Genomic DNA, 7,736 nt, shown 5'->3' with positions numbered 1-7,736 from the left:
CCTGTTGCTCCACCGACGTACTCCTTCCTCCTATATATACCTACGTACCCCAAATGATCAGATACGGAGCCAAAAACCTAATTCCACTGCCGCAACTTTCTGTATCCACGAGATCCCATCTTGGGGCCTGTTCCGGAGCTCCGTGCTACCTCTTGAGCACTGTGTTGGATTTCCCCGAAGAGGAAAGGATGATGCAGCAAAGTAGCGTAAGTATTTCCCTCAGTTTTTGAGAACCAAGGTATCAATCCAGTAGGAGGCCACGCACAAGTCCCTTGTATGTACACAAAAACAATAGCTCAGCGCAACCAACGCGCTTAGGGGTTGTCAATCCCTTCACGGTCACTTACGAAAGTGAGATCTGATAGAGATGATAAATAATATTTTTGTTATTTTTGGTACAGAGATGCAAAGTAAAAAGTAAAAGCAAAGCAATAGTAAAGTGATGGAGATTAATATGATGAGAAAGAGACCCGGGGGCCATAGGTTTCACTAGTGGCTTCTCTCAAGAGCATAAGTATTCTACGGCGGGTGAACAAATTACTGTTGAGCAATTGACAGAATTGAGCATAGTTATGAGAATATCTAGCTATGATCATGTATATAGGCATCACGTCCGAGACATGTAGACCGACTCCTGCCTGCATCTACTACTATTACTCCACTCATCGACCGCTATCCAGCATGCATCTAGAGTATTAAGTTAAAGACAGAGTAACGCCTTAAGCAAGATGACATGATGTAGAGGGATAGTTTCATGCAATATGATAAAAACCCCATCTTGTTATCCTCGATGGCAACGATACAATACATGCCTTGCTGCCCCTTCTGTCACTGGGAAAGGACACCGCAAGATCGAACCCAAAGCTAAGCACTTCTCCCATGGCAAGAACAACCAATCTAGTAGGCCAAACCAAACTGATAATTCGAAGAGACTTGCAAAGATAACCAATCATACATAAAAGAATTCAGAGAAGATTCAAATATTATTCATAGATAGACTTGATCATAAACCCACAACTCATCGGTCTCAACAAAAACACCGCAAAAAGAAGATTACATCAAATAGATCTCCACAAGAGAGGGGGAGAACATTGTATTGAGATCCGAAAAGAGAGAAGAAGCCATTTAGCTACTAACTATGGACCCGTAGATCTGAAGTAAACTACTCACACTTCATCGGAGAGGCTTGGATGATGATGTAGAAGCCCTCTATGATCGATCCCCCCGCCGACGGAGCTCTGGAACAGGCCCCAAGATGGGATCTCGTGGATACAGAAAGTTGCGGTGGTGGAATTAGGTTTTTGGCTCCGTCCCTGATCGTTTGGGATACGTGGATATATATGGGAGGAAGAAGTACGTCGGTGGAGCTTCGAGGGGCCCACGAGGCAGGGGGGCGTGCCCTCCACCCTCGTGGCCGCCTCGTGGCTTTCTTGAAGGAGGGTCCAAGTCTCCTGGATCTTATCTGATGAGAAAATCACGTTTTCGAAGGTTTCATTCCATTTGGACTCCGTTTGATATTCTGTTTCTCCGAAACACTGAAATAGGCAAAAAACAGCAATTGTGGGTTGGGCCTCCGGTTAATAGGTTAGTCCCAAAAATAATATAAAAGTGGAAAATAAAGCCCAATATAGTCCAAAACAGTAGATAATATAGCATGGAGAAATCAAAAATTATAGATACGTTGGAGACGTATCAAGCATCCCCAAGCTTAATTCCTGCTCGTCCTCGAGTAGGTAAATGATAAAAACAGAATTTTTGATGCGGAGTGCTACTTGGCATAATTCTAATGTAATTCTTCTTAATTGTGGTATGAATATTCAGATCCGAAAGATTCAAGACAAAAGTACATATTGACATAAAAATGATAATACTTCAAGCATACTAACTAAGCAATTATGTCTTCTCAAAATAACATGGCCAAAGAAAGTTCATCCCTACAAAATCATATGGTTTAGTCATGTTTCATTTTCGTCACACAAGAATGTTATCATCATGCACAACCCTGATGACAAGCCAAGCAATTGTTTCATACTTTATTAATCTCAAACCTATAAACTTTCACGCAATATATGAGCGCGAGCCATGGACATAGGACTATAGGTGGAATAGAATATAATGAGGGGGGTTATGTGGAGAAGACAAAAAAGGAGAATGTCTCACATCAACGAGGCTAATCAATGGGCTATGGAGATGCCCACCGATTGATGTTAATGCAAAGAGTAGGGATTGCCATGCAACGGATGCACTAGAGCTATAAATGTATGAAAGCTCAACAAAAGAAACTAGTGGGTGTGCATCCAACTTGCTTGCTCACGAAGACCTAGGGCACTTGAGCAGGCCCATTGTTGGAATATACAAGCCAAGTTCTATAATGAAAAATTCCCACTAGTATATGAACGTGATAACATGAGAGACTCTCTACTACGAAGATCATGGTGCTACTTTGAAGCACAAGTGTGGTAAAAGGATAGTAACATTGTCCCTTCTCTCTTTTTGTCTCATTTTTTGGGCCTTTTTTATGGCCTTTCTTTTTTTAATATTCCTCACTTGGGACAATGCTCTAATAATGATGATCATCACGCTTCTATTTATTTACAACTCAATGATTACAACTCGATACTAGAACAAAAGATGACTCTATATGAATGCCTCCGGTGGTGTACCGGGATATGCAATGAACCAAGAGTGACATGTATGAAAGAATTATGAATGGTGGCTTTGCCACAAATACTATGTCAACTACATGATCATGCTAAGCAATATGACAATGACGAATGTGTCATGATGAACGGAATGATGGAAAGTTGCATGGCAATATATCTCGGAATGGCCATGGAAATGCCATAATAGGTAGGTATGGTGGCTGTTTTGAGGAAGATATAAGGAGGTTTATGTGTGAAAGAGCGTATCATATCACGGGGTTTGGATGCACCGGCAAAGTTTGTGCCAACTCTCAATGTGAGAAAGGGCAATGCACGGTACCGAAGAGGCTAGCAAGGATGGAAGGGTGAGAGTGCGTATAATCCATGGACTCAACATTAGTCATAAAGAACTCACATACTTATCGCAAAAATCTACAAGTCATCAAAAACCTCGGTACTACGCGCATGCTCCTAGGGGGATAGATTGGTAGGAAAAGACCATCGCTCGTCCCCGTCCGCCACTCATAAGGAAGACAATCAAATAACACCTCATGTTTCAAATTTGTTGCATAACGTTTACCATACGTGCATGCTACGGGACTTGCAAACTTCAACACAAGTATTTCTCAATTTCACAACTACTCAACTAGCATGACTTTGATATTATTATCTCCATATCTCAAAACAATCATCAAGCATCAAACTTCTCTTAGTATTCAACACACTCATAAGAAAGTTTTAGTATTAATCTTGCATACCAAGCATATTAGGATTTTAAGCAAATTACCATGCTATTAAGACTCTCAAAATAATCTAAGTGAAGCATGAGAGATCAATAGTTTCTATAAAATAAATCCACCACCGTGCTCTAAAAGATATAAGTGAAGCACTAGAGAAAAACTATAAAGCTCAAAAGATATAAGTGAAGCACTAGAGCAAAACTATAAAGCTCAAAAGATATAAGTGAAGCACATAGAGTATTCTATCCAATTCCAAATCATGTATGGCTCTCTCAAAAGGTGTGTACAGCAAGGATGATTGTGGTAAACTAACAAGCAAAGACTCAAATCATAAAAGGTGCTCCAAGCAAAACACATATCATGTGGTGAATAAAAATATAGCTCCAAGTAAAGTTACCGATAGAAGTAGACGAAAGAGGGGATGCCTTCCGGGGCATCCCCAAGCTTTGGCTTTTAGTTGTCCTTAGATTATATTGGGGGTGCCATGGGCATCCCCAAGCTTAGGCTCTTGCCACTCCTTGTTCCATAATCCATCAAATCTTTACCCAAAACTTGAAAACTTCACAACACAAAACTTAAAGTAGAAAACTCGTGAGTTCCGTTAGTGAAAGAAAACAAAAAGACCACTTCAAGGTACTGTAATGAACTCATTCTTTATTTATATTGGTGTTAAACCTACTGTATTCCAACTTCTCTATGTATTATAAACTATTTTAATAGCCATAGATTCATCAAAATAAGCAAACAACACACGAAAAACAGAATCTATCAAAAACAGAACAGTCTGTAGTAATCTGTAGCTAGCGCAAGATCTGGAACCCCAAAAATTCTAAAATAAATTGCTGGACGTGAGGAATTTATCTATTAATCATCTACAAAAAGAATTAACTAAATAGCTGTAACACCCTCAATGCGGCTATATCTCCCACGTGTCGAAGCACGACTTAGAGGCATAACCGCATTGAAAGCAATGTCGCAAGTGAGGTAATCTTCACAACAACCCATGTAATGAATAAGAGAATAAGAGGTACATGGTTGGCTTACAATCGCCACTTCACACAATACATGAATAAAGCATTACATCATCCAGATACAATCAAGGTCCGACTACGGAACCAAAATAAGAGAAGACTACCCCAAATGCTACACGGATCCCCGATCGTCCCAACTGGGCTCCACTACTGATCAACTGGAAACGGAAACAACATAAAGAACACGATCTTCATCGAGCTCCTCCTTGCGCTCGGTTGCGTCACCTGCACGGTTTCATCGGCACCTGCAAACTGGTTTTGGAAGGAAATCTGGGAGTCACGAGGACTCAACAATCTCACACCCTCGCGATCAAGACTATTTAAGCTTATGGGTAGGTAAAAGGTATGAGGTGGAGCTGCAGCAAGAAACTAGCATATTTGGTGGCTAACATACACAAATGAGAGCGAGAAGAGAAGGCAAAGGCACGATCGAGAAACTATGATCAAGAAGTGATCCTAGAACAACCTACGTTCAAGCATACCTCCAACACCGTGTTCACTTACCGGACTCCGCCGAGAAGAGACCATCACGGCTACAACGCGGTTGATGCATTTTAATTTAGGTTAAGCTTCAGGTTTTCTACAACCGGACATCAACAAATTCCCATCTGCCCATAACCGCGGGCACGACTTTCGAAAGATCAAATCCCTGCAGGGGTGTCCCAACTTAGCCCATCACAAGCTCTCACGGTCAACGAAGGATATTCCTTCTCCCAGGAAGACCCGATCAGGCTCGGAATCCCGGTTACAAGACATCTCGACAATGGTAAAACTAAACCAGCAAAGCCACCTAGATGTGCTGACAAATCCCGATAGGAGCTGCACATATCTCATTCTCAGGGCACACCGGATGAGCAAGACGTCGGGTAGGCCAGCCCAGGGTTGCCCCTGGTAGCCCCGGACATCGCTCAGTTGGACCAACACTCAGAGGAGCACTGGCCGGGGGGGTTAAAATAAAGATGACCCTTGAGTCTGCAGAACCCAAGGGAAAGAAAAGGCTAGGTGGCAAATGGTAAAACCAATGTTGGGCCTTGATGGAGGAGTTTTATTCAAGGTGAACTGTCAAGGGGTTCCCATTATAACCCAACCGTGTAAGGAACGCAAAATCAAGGAACATAACACCGGTATGACGGAAACTAGGGCGGCAAGAGTGGAACATAACACCAGGCATAAGGCCGAGCCTTCCACCCTTTACCAAGTATATAGGTGCATTAATTAAATAAGAGATATTGTGATATCCCAACAAAATCCATGTTCCAACAAGGAACAACTCCAATCTTCACCTGCAACTAGCAACGCTATAAGAGGGGCTGAGCAAAGCGGTAACATAGCCAGACAACGGTTTGCTAGGACAAGGTGGGTTAGAGGTTTGACATGGAAATATGGGAGGCATGATAAAGCATGTGGTAGGTATCGTAGCATAGGCATAGCAATAGAGCGAGCAACTAGCAAGCAAAGATAGAAGTGATTTCGAGGGTATGGTCATCTTGCCTGAGATCCCACAAGGAAGAAGGGCGGGTCCATGAAGAGGACAAACGGACGTAGCCAACGGATCCTCACAACACGACATTATCGGGACTAACTCGAAGAAGCATCACCGGAAAGAAGCAAACAACAAAGTAAACAACCATCACATGACATGGCATGACGCACAATCAAGTATGATGCATGTCCGGATTAAATATGCATGGCATGGCAAAGTGCACAAGCAATCCTACAAATTAAGTGGAGCTCAATATGCCACGGAGTTGCATATTGAAGAAAACACCACATGACTTATTTAGTTCTCTCTCGTTTATGTACCCAACACTATTAAATGTTGTTAGCAGGGCAAGAGGTGAAGCAAAAGTAAACCACACACTCTAAGCAATTTAAATGGGGCCGGATATAACAAACAATGAATCCGGTAAATCCCCATATGCATTAGTAATTTATTGCAACAACAATTTAAACATTTTAATTGTTGTTATCATGATGCGGATGACATGAACAAGTTTTATGCAATTTTTAAGACTTGATAAGAGCATTATGAAGCATTTTTGTCATCATGGCGGAAACTAAAGGGGTGCCACGGCGACGATAACGAAACGGTGCCATGGCAATGTTCCGGTTTCGGTAACTCGATTGAGATACCGATGCAAAGGAGAAGTGTGCGGATGCGTGCAAAAGATGGTGGGGCACTCTCGGATTCCGGGTGTCCCACGAGTTGGCGACAAGGAAACGAGTGACAATTTGGACACGGTGCAAACACGAGCATCTCAAACATCGCAAGCATTCGTTCACGTACGCCGTCTCGAGGTTATACCTTTGAAGAGTGCAAGTGGGACAGTTCTCGTTCGGTGCAAAGTAGAGGAAGTAGACGTTCTTGCGACGGCGGTAGTGGAAGTAGTCGTTCTCGCATGCTCTAGGGTCGACGGTAGAGGTTCTCGCGATCTCGGTGATGGTAGTGGTACATGTTTATCGTTGCACGAGTTTCCGTAGACGTTCATGTCATCGGTGTCGTGGTACTTGGGGTCTTCGGACTTTCCAGTCTCGTTCTTGCGACGGTAGTCGTTCACGTTCGTTTTGGAGAGGTACTTGATGACTCCAACATCTTCGGGGTGATGGTAGTTGTACACGGTCCACGAGACGTCGATCATTCGGGGTCCGACTTGCGGGTCTTGCCGACATGAGGCGTTTTTGTGTAGACGAACTTGGCGCATCCGAAGGGTCACACTTGTCGTCGTGGGAACTTGGTGAAATCCATCTGGAGGTGCAACACGATGGTCTTGATGGATCGTAGTCGAACTTGGCGGTCCATAAAGTCAACGTAGAAGAACTTGGCGACATTTATGCTTGTGTTCACGAACTTGGCTGCTGCTCGGGGACGTCGCGGTCGGTCACGCAGAGGCTGGAGATGGCAGAACGGCGAGAGGACGCAGGCGAGGTGGCTGTCCAAGACAACAGAGCTCCTCGAGCAGAGAAGAAACTGGTGGCGGGGAAGTCAGGGATAGGGGGTTGTCGCTGGGTGTCGGGGCTTGACGGTCTCAGGCGAGGTCGCCGGCAACAGAGCAGCAGCGACCCGAGGTCAACCGCAGGAGGTGGGGCGACGAGCTTGCTCCGGCGATGGCGGGGTACGAGGCGTGGGCATGGCCGGACGCTGGTGAACGCCGGAGACGGAGGCGCTGTGAACTGCAGCGGCGGGCGCGGCGGCAAGGTGGACTCGCTGGCTGACGGGGCGCCATGGCAAGGAGGCGGAGCAGTGGAACGGATGAGAGCAGTGGAACGAAGGAGAGCGGGGTGGCTCGGGCGCTGCTCTCCCTCCCTGATGGCGCGTTGAAGGA

The sequence above is a fragment of the Triticum dicoccoides genome, chromosome 6A (assembly GCF_002162155.2).
Source record: "Triticum dicoccoides isolate Atlit2015 ecotype Zavitan chromosome 6A, WEW_v2.0, whole genome shotgun sequence".
NCBI lineage: Eukaryota > Viridiplantae > Streptophyta > Magnoliopsida > Poales > Poaceae > Triticum > Triticum dicoccoides.
The sequence above is the reverse complement of the archived record's forward strand: the minus strand, read 5'-3'. Positions refer to the sequence as shown.